Consider the following 18,038-nt stretch of genomic DNA (forward strand, 5'->3'; position numbering starts at 1 on the left):
TGTTTGGGCACAAAACGAGATTACCTGTAGATCTCTGTTTTGCAGCCAGTGGTGAAGACTTACTGCAGACCACATATCTCAAGTATGTGTCTGACATTAGGAAAGAACTGCAAAAAGGTTATAAGCTAGCAGCAATTTTGGTTACCAAGCAGAACCAAGGGAACATATGATCAAAAGGTTAGGCTCTCTCAACTGATGCCAAGGGACAGAGTTTTAGTAAGAAATTTGGAGCTATCGGGAAAGCGTAAGTTGGCCAATCACTGGGTGTCTACACCTTATGAAGCGGAGATCCAGATGCCAAATTTGTCTGTCTTCTGGGTGAAGCCAAAGGATAGGAATGGTCCTGTCAAAATTCGTGTTGACCCTAAGCCTGACACAGTAGGACAACTCTGCACAGCAGGAGGAGAACAGAAGGGCAACCAGCTAACAACAGTGTGATTTCAGTGGAAAGACCTGAAGAGGGACCAACCAATGAATACTGTACAGTTTCAGAGGATGAAGAAATGAGAGAATGGAATGCTTCACCTTACGTGAACTCTTATGTGAACTCCCGAAGAACTGATGAAGAGATTTCTGAATCTCCGAGCCCTGACTCGGATGTAACAGGGAGGACTACCAGCAGACAGACAGATGTGATAATAGACAGTGAGGGGAAACTGGGCTCCAATATAATTGAGGATGAAGCTGAGTTCAGTCAGGTGGCAGGGGACCCGAGTTGCTGGGAGGTATAAATGAGGAGTGGGGGAAGGTATGCCCAAGTGAACAGGAACAGTCACAGGAGAAGCCTAAGGCTGAAGAAGCTGACGATGAGATAAAACGGTCTCAGAGAGCCAATAAACCTCCAGATAGCCTGGCATATGATGCCCCAGGGAAACAGAGTGTTGCATCCATCCCAATAGTGAGATATGTTATTGCCATTTACAAATGGATTGGGGGTATCCTGAGGTCATCAAATTCATTTGAATACTGTGCTATTAAAATGAATTTAATAAGTTCCAATGTCATGAGGAGATGACTATTTTTGGTGGGGGAGAATGTAATGCCCTGGTTAAGATTTATACTGTTATGCTGTCGATATTTAATTTTAGTGGTTTTATGTAAAACCAGTGTGTCCTGCTGGTAGAATGTTTTGGTTTCAGCTAAAGATAAGGAGTCATGTTGTTCAACTAAGGAATGTTGTGTCAGCTAATCAGAATGGTGGGATCGGGAAAAATGTTCTAGAGAGAGCTGGGCTGAGAGAGATTTATGATGGACAGTGGTCAGGTTTGTGGTCTTTTGGCAGGAGATGTCAAGAGCAGAGGATCTGGAGGGATCCAGACCGAAGGGAGACCCTGATGCAAGGTGTGCTTCACAAGACGAAGAATTCCATGAAGGGAAGTTCTACGTGTGATTGGTGATGAGAATTCAGTGCTGTGAGTAAAGCGGTACACCCAACTATTACAGACGTGACATGAAGTCCAACACCATATACACATTTAAACTAGTCTGATTGTAATCTGCTCTTTTATTTTTTTCCCCTTTTCTTTTTCCTATTGACTGGTTGATAAAGCTGAAATTGGTAAATATACTTTCTTTACAATTTTATATGGTGTATGATCTGTTATTTATTGCTGATCAATAATTATGTATTGGCAGTATTTACACAGCATTCACTCAAATCGAGGTTCCTTTGATCGAAATTTCCAATGTTCTTGTTTGGTTGTACCCAAATCATACCGACCCTAGTCGTATTTGGTTTATGAAAGGTAGCCTTCTCACCGCTGAGTCATGTGGCTGTTAGCCGAGTTCACTAACTAGCCGAGTTTGTCGACAAATCCTGGTGACAAGTTGACAAATGCCAAAAGTTGTACTCTCAATACAAGTTAGAGATAGGCCAACCGAAAAAAAAGCGTGGATCAAGAGCCAATGCAGATTTGATGCTACAGCTAGCCAGCTAAGTCTCATTTCTTATAATCATATTGTGACGCTCTGGGGGGGCATTGTCGACAGCCCGAACCTGGATTTCTAATGACTAGCACTGTTTATTGTTCCTGTGTTAAAATGCTTTTATGGTGGGAAGTTCCAGTTCATTTACTATTACATTTTAGCTTGGGTTACACAGTTATTCACTTGTGTACTTGTGGGTCACACTGACTGTAACCGGGGTGTGTGATGGTCACCTCCCAGTTGATGTGAGACTGGTTGGGTTCACTCTCTGGGTCATGGTGCCTGGTCTGTTTGTGTTTATCACAATAAAGCGGTTGTTGAGTTAACGACCTTCCTCATCTGTCATTATGGACCAAATGCTCACTACAATATTCTTTTGTGCCTTTCAATAGGGGCTAGAAATCTTGAGCAACACACACAAAATGCTGGAGGAACTCTGCAAGTCAAGCAGCATCTATGATGGATCCAGGCTAGGTCATCTAAGATAGTAACACCCAGGAATTTAGAGTTACTGACCCGCTCCACCTCTGATCCTTCGATGGTTACTTGCTCATGGACCTCTGGTTTCCCTCTCCTGAAGTCTACAGTCAGTTCCTTGACATTGAGTGAGAGGCTGTTGTTATTACAACACTCAGCCAAGCTTTTCATTCTCTCTCCTGTATGTTGACTCATCACCCCTTTTGACACGGCCCACAACAGTGGTATCATCAGCAATCTCGTATATGGTGCTGGAGCAGTCATAAGGGTAGAGTGAGTAGAGCAGGGGGCTAAGTACACATCCCTGCAGTGCTCCTGTGCTGATGGAGATTGAGGAGAAGTTTGAACTAACTGGGGTCTACAAGTGAGGAAACCCAGGATCCAATTGCATGGTCTTGGAGCCATCCCGTGTTCTCGTTATTTATGCTATTTCTTCATATTTGCATTTGCACAGTATGCTGTCTTCTGCGCTCTGGTTGATCTTTGATCCTGTTATAGTTATTATTCTATAGATTTGCTGAGCTTGCTCGCAGGAAAATGAATCTCAGGGTTGTATATGGTGACATACGTGTTCTTTGATAATAAAATTTACTTTGAACTTTGAAATATTATTCTTATAACTTTGCAGAATCTCCCTACGTATTCGTTTTTCTAATTCACATTCACTATTTGAAGGTCTTTAGTACTATCCCGACAATATGATCGCCCCTTCTTATTTCTCAGTTCCACCCACAAACCCTCACTGGGTGATCCTTCAGTAATTTCATCTCTGACTACTGCTGAGACATTCCCCTGAATCAAAAAGGCAACTCCCCCTCCTCCCTTCTCTTCACCTCTATCCCACCTAAAGCTGCTGTACCTCAGAAGTTTAAAGAGCCAGTCTTGTCCCTCCAGTAGTCATCTTTCCATATGGCTGTAATGCCACAGTTCCATGTATCTATCCAAGCCTTAATTTCATCCTCATAACCTGTCAGACTTCTTGCATTGAAATTAATGCAATTTATTGATTTGGATTTATTGCTTCTTGCTTTGGAGGGGTGAGGCTTAGATGGAAATGGGCTGAATATAGGAAATTGGGCCTAGCTCGGTGGGCATTGTGGTTAGCATGGACTCGTTGAGCTCAAAGGCCTGTATCTATGATTCAATGAGGGACTACTATTAATTCTATCCAGTTCTGCTACAGGGAAAGGAATAGGTGAGCAAGACAAATATTCTGATCCCAGCTCTCATCAGTGCTGGGTCTTCACCATCCGCTCTGATTTCCTCTCTCTGAGGCAGAACGTTCTGTCATCAGTAAAGACCTCACCTTTGACCCCCTGCGCCCCCACCTAAGTGAGCTCTGTGCTGCCATGATGAGCTCTTCCTCTGCCACCTCTGTCTCTGTGACTACTTCTCTGGCAAGGACTCTCCATCCTTCACTGATGACCTCGTCTCCCATCGTCAACCCTCCACCTCTTCCTGGACATCCCACTCTGGTCTTCTGCCTGCTCTGGATCTTTTTATTGCCAACTGCCTGTGGGACATCAACCTTCCCAATCTCACCACTCCTCTCTCCAATTCCAACCTCACTCCTTCCAAACACACTGCCCTCCACTCTCTCTGCACTAATCCTAATCTTACCATCAAGCCCACAGATAAGTGGGGCTGTAGAAGTCTGGCACACTGACCCGTACCTGCTGAGATCCAGCGACAACTCTCAGACACCTCCTCTTACTTACCCCTCAAACAGGACCCCATTGAGGAGCACCAGGCCATTGTCTCCCACACAATTACTAATCTTATTAACTCTGGTGATCTTCTATCCACTGCCACCAGCCTCATAGTTCTCTCACCCCACACTTCCTAGTTCTACCTCCTACCCAAGATCCATAAACCTGCTTGTCCAGGTAGACTCATTGTTTCTGCTTGTTCCTGCCCCACTGAACTCATATCTGCATACCTCAACTCTGTTTTATCTGCCCAGCTCAGTCCCTTCCAACCTGCATCCGTGATACCTCACATGCCCTGGATCTTTTCCATGATTTCAAGTTCCCTGGGCATGAGCACCATGGATGTCAAGTTCCTATACACCTCCATCTCCCACCAGGAAGGCCTCAAAGCTTTCTGTTTCTTTCTGGACACCAGACCCAATCAGTTCCCCTCCACCACTACTCTCCTCCATCTGGCAGAACTTGTCCTCACTCTCAATCATTTGTCCTTCAGCTCCTCCCACTTCCTTCAAACAAAAGGTGTAGCCATGGGTACTTGCATGAGTCCCAGCTATGCCTGCCTTTTTGTCAGCTACAGGGAACACTCTATGTTCCAAGCCACACCGGTATCACTCTCCAACTTTTCCTATGCTACATGGACGACTGCATTGGTGCTAGTTCCTGCACCCATGTAGAGCTCTTTGACTACATCAACTTTTCCTCCAACTTCCACCCTGCCCTCAGGTCCATTTCTGACACCTCCCTCCCCTTGTGCAATCTCTCTGTCTCTATCTCTGGAGACAGCTTATCTACTGATGTCTATTATAAACCAATTGACTCTCACAGCTACCTGGACTATACCTGTTACTTGTAAAAATACCATCCCTTTCTCTCAGTTCCTCCATCTCTGATGCATCTGCCGTCAGGATAAGGCTTTTCATTCCAGATCCAAGGAGATGTCTTCCTTCTTCCTTCCTCCACCATCAACTCTCTGATCCACTCGTCCCTCCCCACTGATCTCCCTCCTGGCACCTGTTCCTACACTTCCTTCCTCACTACCATTCCGGGCTGCAAATAGGCCTTTCAGATGAGGTAGCACTTCAGCTGTGAGTTTGTTGGGGTCATCTGCTGTATCTGGTGATTCCAGTATGGCCTCCTGTATATCAGTGAGACCCAGCATAGATTGGGAAACAGCTTCGCCAAGCACCTATGTTCCATTTGCCAGAAAAAGTGGGATCTCCAAGTGGCCACCCATTTTAATGCCACTTGCCACTATTCCAACATGTCCGTCCATGGCCTCCTCTACTGTGGCAGTTAAGCCACATAAGGAGCAACACCTTATATTCCATCTGGGTAGCCTCCAACCTGATGGCATGAACATCGATTTCTCAAATTCCAGGCAATGCCCCCCATTTCCCTTTCCCTATTCCTTCCCTCTCTTCCCTTATCTCGTTACCTGCCCATCAACTCCCTCTGGTGCACCCCCTTTTCTTTCTTCCATGGCCTTCTGTCCTCCCCTATCAGATTCCCCCTTTTCCAGCACTGGATCTCTTTCAGCAATTTCCCACTCTTTACTTCACCCCTCCCCTTCCTGGTTTCACCTATCACCTTGTGTTTCTTCCTCCTCCCCCGTCCACCTTCTTACTGTGATTCCTCGTCTTTTTTTCTCCAGTCCTGATGAAGGGTCGAGGCCTGAAACATCAACTGTATAGTACTCTTTTCCATAGATGCTGCCTGGTCTGCTGAGTTCCTTTAGTATTTCATGTGTGTTGTTTGTATTTCCAGCATCTGCAGATTTTCTCTTGTTTGTGTCAGATATTTTCTTCACCTCATCTGTACCTCCTTTGCTATAAATCATAAGAAACTTCAGTGACGTGTCACAGATTTGTACTCCCCCATATTCTGTCCAAGGGCAGTACAGGAATATATCTGTTCGTGCTCTCCACAACTTTAATGGACCTGACATATCCCACTCCAAGGAAATTGGCTTAATTAGCACTTATGTGCTAAAACTAAATGTGTTTGCTTTAGCAAATTGAAGTGGTAATCAGCAATTAGCCCCCAAATTATGTGCATAAATCAGTCTTTCCCACAGACAGCACCCATTTATCGCCTGTTTTCACCCTTCCACCAAAATATTCTAATTACCTCGTGTCTAGATTTACAGGCTTTACAGCAAATGGAAGAGACTGTAATTGGAGGATTATACTTATTCAAAGATTTTTATCTCTATTTTAAATACCACAAAAATCATTGTTTTTCTTTTGCCACAAGATAAGGGACTGTGTACTTAATATTGTAGCTTAAACTAAATAGAGTATTATACTTCTTAATCCATATCAAAATCTTTCCTGCATCGGGCTGTCTAACAAAGGGATCAGAATCAGGTTTATTATCACCGACATATGAGATGAGATTTGTTCTTTTGCTGCATCAGTACCGTGCAAGACAGAATTAATATGTTACAAAATAAATACATTTACAAAAGATGAATAATAATACATTGAGCTGCTGCCACATGATTGACTGATTAGAGATTCACACTTTTTATTTATTTAGAGATACAGCCCAGAACAGGCTATTCTGGCCCACCATGTCACACTGGCAGCAAGCCACTGATTTAATCCTGGCCTACTCACAGGACAGTTTACAATGACCAATTAACCTGCTATCCAGTATGTCTTTGGACTGTGGGAGAAAACCGGAGTAACTGGAGGAAGCCCATGGCCACACAGGATGGACTGCATAAACTTGCTTACAGAGGATGGCAGAATTGAACTCCAAACCCCATGGTGCCCCAGCAAGCAGATGTACAAGTGCACATAATAAAGTGGCCACTAAGTGTAAATACAGTATAGAGAGAGCGCAAGAAAGAGTCCACAAGACCACAAGATATAGGAGCAGAGTTAGGCCATTTGGTCCATCGCTTGCTCCACCATTTCATCATGGATGATCCAATTTTCCTCTCAACCCCAATCTCCTGCCTTCTCCCTTCATGGCCTGACCAATCAAGAATCTATCAATCTGGGCCTTAAATATACATAAAGACTAAGCCTCCACAGCTGCCTGTGGCAAAGAATTCCACAGATTTACCACTCACTAGCTAAAGAAATTCCTCCTCGTCTCTGTTCTAAATGGATGTTCCTCTTTTCTGAGGCTGTGTCCTCTGGTCTTAGACACACCCAACATAGGAAACATTCTCTCCACAACCACTTTATCAAGGCCTTTCACCATTTAGTTGATTTCAATGAGGTCCGCCCTCATTCTTCTGAATTCTAGTGGATACAGGCCCAAAGCCATCGAACACTCTTCATATGACAAGCCATTCAATCATTAGGGAGAAATAAAACAAGTTGTGTTTAACAGTTATAATGAATATGGATCTCTTTCAGGCAAAATATGCAATAAGGAAATTGGTGTGATTATGGCCATTGGAAAAAAAAATGAAGGATAGCATTAGGTTCCAATGTATTGGCATGTAATGTTACCAAAGAACGTTGTCACCCGAGCACTGCAACAGATTGAGCATTCATCAAGGGAGGAGCGAGGCACTGATAAGGAGAGGGAAATTAGAACAACCCAGCAGACTCATAAGCAACATAAAAACAGACTGCAACAGTGTAAGATAATGATTATGTAAAAAAGGATTAACTAAAATTAATACGAATCCTTGGTCAGACAGAAGAAATTATATCAGAAAATAAGGGCAGAGAAAGTATGCAATTATTCTGTGCCTGATACACAGCAGAATACAGAATACCTCCCAGAGATTGTGAGAATTAAATTGTTTGAGTACATGAAGGGCTGATAGAAACCAATCTTAGTAAAAAGTTTAATACTGGCGAAATTAATGAACTTCAAGTTAATAAATCCTCAGGATCTAATGAGTTGCGCTGTAACAGTTATAGAGTTGTAGAACATGGAAAGAAACAGGTCCTTTGGCTCAACTCGTCCATGCCAATTATGTTGCCCAGCTAGCTAGTCTCTTTTGCCTGTGTTTGTCCATGGCCCTCTAAACCTCTCCTTGTCAAATACTTAGCTAGATGGACTTTAAGTGTTGCTCATGTGCCTCCCACAACCATTTTTTCTGGCAGATCATTCACTACCCCTTCCATGAAGAAGCTGCATCTGATATCCCTTTTCAATGGTGGTCCCAATGAAAGGTCTCAATCCAAAATGTTGACTCCTCATTTTCTTTTATAGATGCTGCCTGACTGAGTTCCTCCACATTTTGTGTGCATGATGATACAGACTGCAGGCTGCATCCGCAGTCTCTCTTGTGTCTCTCATTTAAATCTCTTGCCTCTGATCCTAATACATACCCTCTAACCCATAACCCATCTAACGGAGATGGGAGTAGACTCTCACATGGTGGATTGGATAGTGGACTACTTGACAGATAGACCTCAGTATGTGCGGTTGGGAGACTGTAGGTCTGACACGGTGGTCAGCAGCACAGGAGCGCCACAGGGAACCGTACTCTCTCCGGTCCTGTTCACCCTGTACACATCAGACTTCCAATATAACTCGGAGTCCTGCCATGTGCAGAAGTTCGCTGATGACACGGCCATAGTGGGGTGTGTCAGGAATGGACAGGAGGAGGAGTATAGGAAACTGATACAGGACTTTGTGATATGGTGCAACTCAAACTACCTGCGTCTCAATGTCACCAAGACCAAGGAGATGGTGGTGGACTTTAGGAGATCTAGGCCTCATATGGAGCCAGTGATCATTAATGGAGAATGTGTGGAGCAGGTTAAGACCTACAAGTATCTGGGAGTACAGTTAGACGAGAAGCTAGACTGGACTGCCAACACAGATGCCTTGTGCAGGAAGGCACAGAGTCGACTGTACTTCCTTAGAAGGTTGGCGTCATTCAATGTCTGCAGTGAGATGCTGAAGATGTTCTATAGGTCAGTTGTTGAGAGCGCCCTCTTCTTTGTGGTGGCGTGTTGGGGAGGAAGCATTAAGAAGAAGGACGCCTCACGTCTTAATAAGCTGGTAAGGAAGGCGGGCTCTGTCGTTGGCAAAGTACTGGAGAGTTTAACATCGGTAGCTGAGCGAAGGGCGCTGAGTAGGCTACGGTCAATTATGGAAAACCCTGAACATCCTCTACATAGCACCATCCAGAGACAGAGAAGCAGTTTCAGCGACAGGTTACTATCGATGCAATGCTCCTCAGACAGGATGAAGAGGTCAATACTCCCCAATGCCATTAGGCTTTACAATTCAACTGCCAGGACTTAAGAACTTTTTTTAAAGCTATTATTAATGCTTTTTGAGTTAGTGATTTAGATGCATATCATATTATTACTGAGTTAAGTATAGTATGTAATGAGTTTTTGCTACAACAAGTGTATGGGACATTGGAAAAAAAATGTTGAATTTCCCCATGGGGATGAATAAAATATCTATCTATCTATCTATCTATCTTGTTCTTCCCTCTCTGAGAAAAAAAACAATCCATTTACACCCCGTCTATGCTCCTCATCCAAGTCACAAACCTAGAGGTCCTCAACAGGGCAGGGACCATGAGTGTTAAAGCCATGATTGTAAAAGCACACCTTCAGTTTATAGGGCATGTCTTACACATGAAAGGTTCCCGAATTCCCAGAAAGCTACTTTATGGTGAGCTTTTGTTGGGCAAGAGGAATTGAGACGGACCCTGAAAGAGGTTCAAAGACTGCATGAAAGCTAACATTGCACTTGCTGGACTTGTTCCAAAATGGCTGGATCAGACTGGCTGGGAAGCCTTGGTTAGAGCCGGTCACACCATCCTGAAGGAGTGACACCAAGCAATACTAATCACTGCCCGACAAAGAGGGGAAGCAACAGCAGTGGTTCCACTTCCAGATCCAGCACAGTTTTCGTGTCCTTTTTGTGGACATCGATATCACTCCCAACTTGGACTCAGCAGCCTCCCACGAACAACACAGAACTGCACAAACCTGTCACCATCGGATACAACAGACAACCAATCATGCCCCTCGTGATCACATATACCTCTATCAGGTCATCCTTCAATCTCTTACCTTCAGTAGAATGAAGTAAATCTTTAATGCACTCTTTCTGGTTAAATAATATCTTTCCTATAAGAGGATAATCAAAACAATACAAGATGCTTAAAGTGCAGCCTCACCAATGTCTTACATGAGTACAACATATCTTCCCATTTCCTATACTCGTTGCTCTGACTGATGATGGCCAGTGTGCCAAATATCTTCTTCCCTACCCTACCTACTTTTGACACCATTTTCAGTGAACTATGCACTTGCACTGCTAGGTCTCTCTGTTCCAACAACACTTCCCGGGGCCCTACCGTTCACTGTATAAATCTTACCATGATCTGATCTCCCAAAACCAAAATCTGGACTGAAAGTCATTTGCCAATCCTCAACTCACATACCTAACTGATAGAGATTCCCGTTTTATTTTTATAACATTCTACACTCTCTACACACCACCTATTTTGTTATCATCTACAAACTTATAAACCACAAAATGTATATTCACATCTAGATTGTTGGTATAAATTACAAACAAAGAAGGTCTTAGCACCACATCCTACGGCACACCACTAGACACAGACCCAGAAACAATCCTCACCCATTGCTCTTCTGCTGAGCCAATAGTGAACGCAATCCATTATCTCACCCTAGATCTCATGCAGATTAACCTCCCAGACTACCTTGCCATGAGGGATTTTATCAAAGGCTTTGATGAAGTCCATATAGACAACACCCACTGTCCTTCCGCACCTGTCATCTTGGTTACCTCCTTGATGAGCTCTGGCGGATTTGGCAGACATGACTTCCCATGTACAACGCCATGCTAACTGTTCCAAATCAGACCCCGGTTCTCCAAATGTTGGAGGGTGCCATCTCTTAGAATGCCCTCCGTCAATATACCTTCCTCTAACGTCAGACTCACTAACCTGCAGTTTCAGGGCATATTTTTGCAACCTTCTGAAAGGTTTTGCAGGAAGTGGCATTGGTTAGCATCTTCCAAACTTCCATAGCTTCGAGTACAGTTCTGATACAAAACAATTCAGGAACAGCCTCTTCCCTTCCACCATCAGGTTGGGTGAGAATAGAACTAGAAATCATAAGTTTAGGGTGAAAGACGACATATTTAAGGGCAATATTACAATAGTCATGGGGATTTCAATATGCAGGTAGATTGGGAAAATCAGGTTGGTGTGGGATACCAAGAGAGGGAATTTCTAGAATGCCTACAAGATGGCTTTTTAGAGCAGCTTGTGGTTGAGTCCACCAGGAGATCAGCTATTTTGAACTGGGTGTTGTGAAATGAACCAGAATTGATTAGAAAACTCAAGGTAAAAGTACCCTCTGGGGAAAGAGATCATAATATGATCAAATTCACCCTGAAATTTGAGAAGGGGAAGCTAAAGTCAGATGTATTCATTGCTAAAGTGTTCCTTGAATCTCCGAGGTCTCAGCCCGAAACATCGACTTTTATTCATTGTCATACATGTTGCCTGACCTGGTGCTGGTGGGGAAGGGTGTGTGTGTGTGTGTGTGTGTGTGTGTGTGTGTGTGTGTGTGTGTGTGTGTGTGTGTGTGTGTGTGTGTGTGTGTGTGTGTGTGTGTGTGTGTGTGTGTGTGTGTGTGTGTGTGTGTGTGTGTGTGAGAGTGTGTGTGTGTGTGTGTGTGTGTGAGTGTGTGAGTGTGAGAGTGTGTGAGTGTGTGTGTGTGTGTGTGAGAGTGTGTGAGTGTGTGTGTGTGTGAGTGTGTGAGTGTGTGAGTGTGTGTGTGTGTGTGTGTGTGTGTGTGTGAGTGTGTGTGTGTGTGTGAGTGTGTGAGTGTGTGTGTGTGTGTGTGTGTGTGTGTGTGTGTGTGTGAGTGTGTGTGTATGTGTGTTTTGATACATGACTAGCCTGGTTCACCTCTCTGTTATTTTCCCACAATGCATGATTATGCGTACAATTATATCAGGCACTGAACCAATTAGATTGTTACACCTGCTCATAGTACCCATTCCGTTTTTCAATCCCAGACATTACATCAGTGATGTTCAAGGGTCTGGTCACACTGGGAGCCTAATCAGCAGTCCCTACTGCACCAATCCTTTGTGGTCTCTTCACCCGGCTTCCTTCCCTTACTGACCCTGCCGTTAACCCGACTCGCGTAGATCAGCAATTCTGAGAGACCGTTCCCCACAGAGGAGAGTGACAGCTGGAATGTCTGCATCATAGAAAATAAGTAGCCAGAGTACTTATGTCAGGTGTGCCCTCTGACCAAGACCAGATGGATTTTATCCCCTAAGCTCACTCCACCCACCTCTATCCAATTCAGTAAAACAGACAGTATAATCACAGAAACACACACAATATGCTCGAGGAATTCAACAGATCAGGCAGCATCTAAGGAAAAGAATCTTAGAAAGGATGTGTTGAAACTGGAGAGGGTTCAAAGGAGGTTCACAAAAATGATTCCAGCATTGAAAGACTTGTCAAATGAAGGGTGTTTGATGGCTCTGTGGGCTGTACTCACTGGAATACAAAAGAATGAGGGGTGACCTCATTGAAATCTATCAAAGGGTGAAAGGCCTTGACAGAGTGGATGTGGAGAGGATGTTTCCTATGGTGGGAGAGTCTAAGACCAGAGGATACACCTCTGAATTGAGGGGCATCCTTTTAGAATGGAGATAAGGAGGAATTTCTTTAGGCAGAGGATGGTGAATCTATGGAATTCATTGCCTCAAGCAGCTGTGGAGGCCAAGTCTTTAAGTATATTTAAGGCAGAGGTTGATAGATGCTTGACTGGTTAGGGCATGAAGGGATATGAGGTGAAGGCAGGAGATTGGGGCTGAATGGAAAAATGGATCAACCATAATAAAATGGCGGAACAGACTTGATGAGCCAAATGGCTTAATTCTGTTCCTATGGTCTTATGCACAGGAAATCTGAGGGGGAGCTTCTTCACTCAGAAGTGCAGCAAGGTGGAATGAGCTGCTGTCAGAAATAGTAGATTCAGGTTCAATTGTAACATTTAAGGGAAGTTTGAATAGGTACATGAATGAGAAAGGCATGGTCCAAGTGCAGGTAGATTGGAATAGTAGGAAGACCAGGTCAGCGTGGAGTAAATGGCCCGCAGATCCAGATCTTGTGTTGCACTGTCTATGACTCTGACAGTTCCTATTGAAAGGAAGGTCAGAGATACAAACCCACTTTTTTAAAAAAAAACGGAAGAGAGAAAACAGGGAGCTTCAGAACAGTTAGCTTTGTCAGTTGTAGGAAAAATGCTAGAATTTATTATTAAGGAAGTGACAGAACACTTAGGAAGTACCAACAGGACTGGGATTTATGAACTTGAAATCAAGTTTGATAAATCGATATTTTGAGGTTGGAGCAAACAGAATACATTAAATGATGATGTGGTTTCAGAGGACTTCTGATAAGGCACCACACAAGAAGTTACTTAACAAACTCAAAGGTCACAGAATAAGTGGGCAATGTTCTGGAATGAATTGACTACCAGCTTACAAACAGAAAGGGAGAATGGAATGTGGGTCAATTTCAGATTGAGAGACTGGGACTTCTGATTTGCTGTGATTCTGCCCCAGATGTTCAGAATTTACATAATTGATGTGGATGAGGAGATTGAGGAATTTTAATTCTGCTGATGAATCGGAGCTGGGTGGCATTGAGAAACAGACACAGAGACTTCAGGGCGTAGAAAGAGCTTAACTGAATGGGCAAGGAAACTAATGTGAGATCATGTACTTTATAAAAACAGAGCATGTTTTAAATATTGAGAGACTGAAAGGAATTGGTGTACAGAAAAACCTGGATGCCCTTGTCCACAAATCTCCGTAAGTTGACATTTGGGTCCAAAAGTAATGAATCAGAAACAGATTTAATATCACCAGCAGTGGTACATTGCAATACATAATAATAGAGAAAAGGACTATGAATTATAGTATATAACAGTTAAATTAAATAAGCAGTGCAAAAATGGAAATAAAAAAGTAGTGAGGAGGTGATCATGGGTTCAATGTCCATTCAGAAGTCGGTTGGCAGAGGGAAAGAAGCTATTCCTGAATCATTGAGGGTGTACCTTCATGCTTCTGTACCTCCTTCCTGATGGTAGCAAGGAAAACAGGGAAGCATGACTTGGGTGCTTGGGCTCCTAAATGATGGACGCTGCCTTTTTGAGACATCAGTCCTTGAAGATGTACTGGATACTACGGAGGCTTGTGCTCATGATGGAGCTGACTAAGTTTACAACTCTCTGCAGCTTATTTCAATTCTGTGCAGTAGTACTCCTCCCAATTCTGACAGTGATGCAGCCACTTAGAATGCTGTCCACAGTACATCTGTAGAAATTTTTGAGTGGCTTTGGAGACATGCTGAATCTTCTCAAACTCCTAATGAAATATAGCCATGGTTGTGCCTTCCTTGTAATTGCATTGGTATGTTGGGCCCAGGTTAGATCCTCAGAGATATTGACACCCAGGATCTTGAAGTTGCTCATTCTCTCCACTTCTGATCCCCCATGAAGATTGGTGTGTGTTCCCTCGTATTACTCTTTCTGAAGTCCACGGTCAGTTCTTTGGTCTTACTGATGTTGAGTTCAAGGTTGTTGCTATGACACCATTCAACTAGCTGATCTTCCAACAAAGGTTGTATCATCAGCAAATTTATAGATGGCATTTGAGATGAGACGAGCCTCACGGTCATGGGTGCAGAGAGTGTCAAACAGTGGGCTGAGCACACATCCCTGAGGTACACCAGTGTTGATGGTCAGCAAGGTGCAGATGTTGTTTCCGATCCACACAGAATATGGCCGACCAGTTGTTAGGAAGTCAAGGATTCAGTTGCAGAGGGAGATACAGAAGCCCCAGATTCAGGAGTTTGTCGATTAGAACTGTAGGAATGATGGTGTTAAATGATGAACAATAGTCAATAAACAACATTCTGACATAGGTATTTGTATTGTCCAGGTGATCCAAGGCCACATGGAGAGCCAATGAGATCACATCTACCATACACCTATTGTGGCATTAGGCAAATTGCAGTGGGTCCAGGTCTTTGCTGAGACAGCAGTAATTCAAGCTGTAACAATCCTCTTAAAACACCTCATCACCATAGGTGTGAGTGCCTCTGGATGATAGTCAGTGAGGCAGCTCATCCTGCCCGTCTTGGGGACTGGTATGATTGTTGCCCTTTTGAAGCAGGTGGGAACTTTCATCTGTAGCAATGAGAGATCGAAAATGTCTTTGCATACTCCCGCCAGTTGGTTGTAACAGGTTTTCAGAGCCCTGCTGGGTATTCCACTGGGGCCTGTCGCCTTGCGAGGATTTACCCTCTTGAAAAAGAGCCTGATGTCGGCCTCTGAGACAGAGATCACAGGGTCACCAGGTGCTGCAGGGATCCGTATTGCTGTAGTTTTATTCTGCTTTTCAAACCAAGCATAAAAGACATTGAGTTCATCTGGGAGTGACGTAACACTGCCATTCATGATGTTAGGTTTTGCTTTGTAGGAAGTTATGGCCTGCAAACCCTACCAGAGTTGACGTGTCACCTCCAACCTCATTCAAGACTATTCCTTAGCTCTTGAAATAGCCCTCCACAAATTGTACCTGTCTTTCTTGTACAGACCTGTGGGTCAGCAGATTTGAATGCCACAGGTCTAGCCCTCAGCAGACTATGAACCTCCTGGTTCATCCACCACTTTTGATTTGGGTTTGTACAGTGAGTTCTCATTGGCACACACTCATCCACACAGGTTTTAATTAAGTCAGTGACAACTGTGATGTACTCATTCAGACTCGGAGATGAATCCCTGATACAGTCCAGTCCACTGATTCGAAGCAGTCCTGTAAGCACTCCAGTGGCTGTCTTGTCCAGACTTTCTTGGTCCTCACTACTGGTGCTGCAGTCTTCAGACTCTGCCTATACTCAGAGGGTAGATGTAGAGCCAGATGGTCAGACTTTCCAAAGTATGGGCATGGGATAGCACTGTAAGCACTCATAATGATGGTGTAACAGTGGCTCCTCTGGTATGACAAGTGATTTGTTGGTAATAATTATTTGGAGACTTTTTCAGGCTGGCCTGGTTATGATGGGAAGGCGTCAGGATGTGCTGACATTGCTTAGTTTGCTTAGAGCCTGTTTGACACGCGCCTGAAGAGGGACGTACCCTGCTACCAAGATGATGACTGAAATCTCCTGTGCAGATAAAATGGACAGCACTCGACCGCGAGGTGTTTCTCGTTGGGTGAACAGGACTAGGACAGAACCCCCTCATTTGTACACCAAGAGGAGTTGATCATGAAGCACACACCACCTCCTCTGCCTTTGAAAGTCCTATCTGGGCGGTGTATTGTGAACCCATCAACCTGAATATCTGCGTCTGGACCCTTCATTGAGTACATGAGTACAGACATCCTGCTCCGCGTACTGTAGGTAGACTATAGTAAAGCTGCCTTTGGAATATGGTGTCAGGATTCATGCCATGGGAGGAATACACTAGTCTCCCAGGGAATACAACAAACTTACACATATTTGAATACTGGGACGGATGAGTTGTCGTCTGAGGAGAGATTGAGCAGATTGGACCTTGATTCTGGAATAATCTCTGTGAAACACAAGATTCTTACAGGGTTTGACAGGGCAAATGCAGAGATGCCTGCACTTAATCAGAAACAGATAAACTTGACCAATAAGGTTATAAACGGTCTGCCCTTACAAGATGTCTCACACTTTAATCATCCCCATGTTTACAGGGATGTCTGTGTGAAAGTAGGGCTGGTATTATTTAATTTTATTCATTTATTTAGATGTACAGCATGGTAACTGTCCTTTCTGGGTCAAAGAGACCATGCCACACAATCACACCTATGCGATCAATTAACCTTCTAACCCTTATATCTTCAGAATGTGGGAGGAAAACAGAGAACCCAGAGGAAACCCAAGGGATCAAGGGAAGAAATACAAATTCCTTACATACAGCAGCAGAATTGAATCAGATCACTGGCACTAAAACAGCATTACGCTAACCGTTATGTTACTGTGCCATGTAATGCTTTGGAACTGGGGGGGGGGGTGTTAAGGTTTTACAAGTATCCATGCAGTTTAATTACTCCATTCATGTGTTTTTGCCCAACAGCAAGACTGCATGGAAGTTGTCATGCACAGACACCGACCACAGTTGGAAGGAGTGGAGGAAAGACTGCAGCTGATAACTGGGGTAGAGACTTCATGGGATGGCGATGATTGAGCAGGAGAATTATCAGGTTGGGAGTGGCGGGTGTGGAGAGATCCTGGGGATGAGGAAAAGTCTTGGTGTGGAGATAGGTCCTGGGCGGAATAAAGGGGCTAAGTCGGTGGTCGGAAAGAGATTGCAGCGTGGAGATACTGACTGAAGAGAAATCTTGGGGGGTGAAAATGGTGATTGGTGAGAGATTGCATTGGATGGAAATGGTGGTTATGGAGATCCCAAAACTTGAAACTGGAAACTGGGGAGAAATATAAGATTCTTATTACGGCTGAAAGAGTTAATGCAGAGATGATGTTGTGACTGCTTGGGATGTCTAGAACCAGCATTCAGAGCTTCAGAAGAAGGGGTTAACACTTCAGTACTGGGATGAGAAAAAAATTCTTCCTCTCAGATAGCCGAAAATGAGCCCTCAGTAGAGCAACAAATGTCAACTAAAGGGTAATCCACTCCACTTGACATTCAATGCTCAAGTAAAGTGGATTTCCCTGACCAATGGGCAATGAAGTTAGAATATGAGCATCATTAGCAATGAAAAAATTATAGGTTTATAGATATTAATATAATCAAGGAATGCAGAGTTAATGCAGGGACAGCACAGAGTACAATAGATATTCCACATTCTCCTGCAACATCACTATGTGGTTTGTAGGAAGAAGGAATGTTCAAACTGGGATAAATGATGTAAAGCAGATGCCTAATAATT

The 18,038-nt window shown here is 43.8% G+C and overlaps 1 pseudogene; it reads left to right on the plus strand.

Moving 5' to 3' along the window:
* The window catches only part of LOC140724530 (uncharacterized), a 76,813-nt pseudogene extending 59,478 nt beyond the window's left edge, over positions 1-17,335 (plus strand).
* The last annotated feature ends 703 nt before the right edge of the window (positions 17,336-18,038 follow it).

The sequence above is a fragment of the Hemitrygon akajei genome, chromosome 3 (genome assembly GCF_048418815.1).
Source record: "Hemitrygon akajei chromosome 3, sHemAka1.3, whole genome shotgun sequence".
NCBI lineage: Eukaryota > Metazoa > Chordata > Chondrichthyes > Myliobatiformes > Dasyatidae > Hemitrygon > Hemitrygon akajei.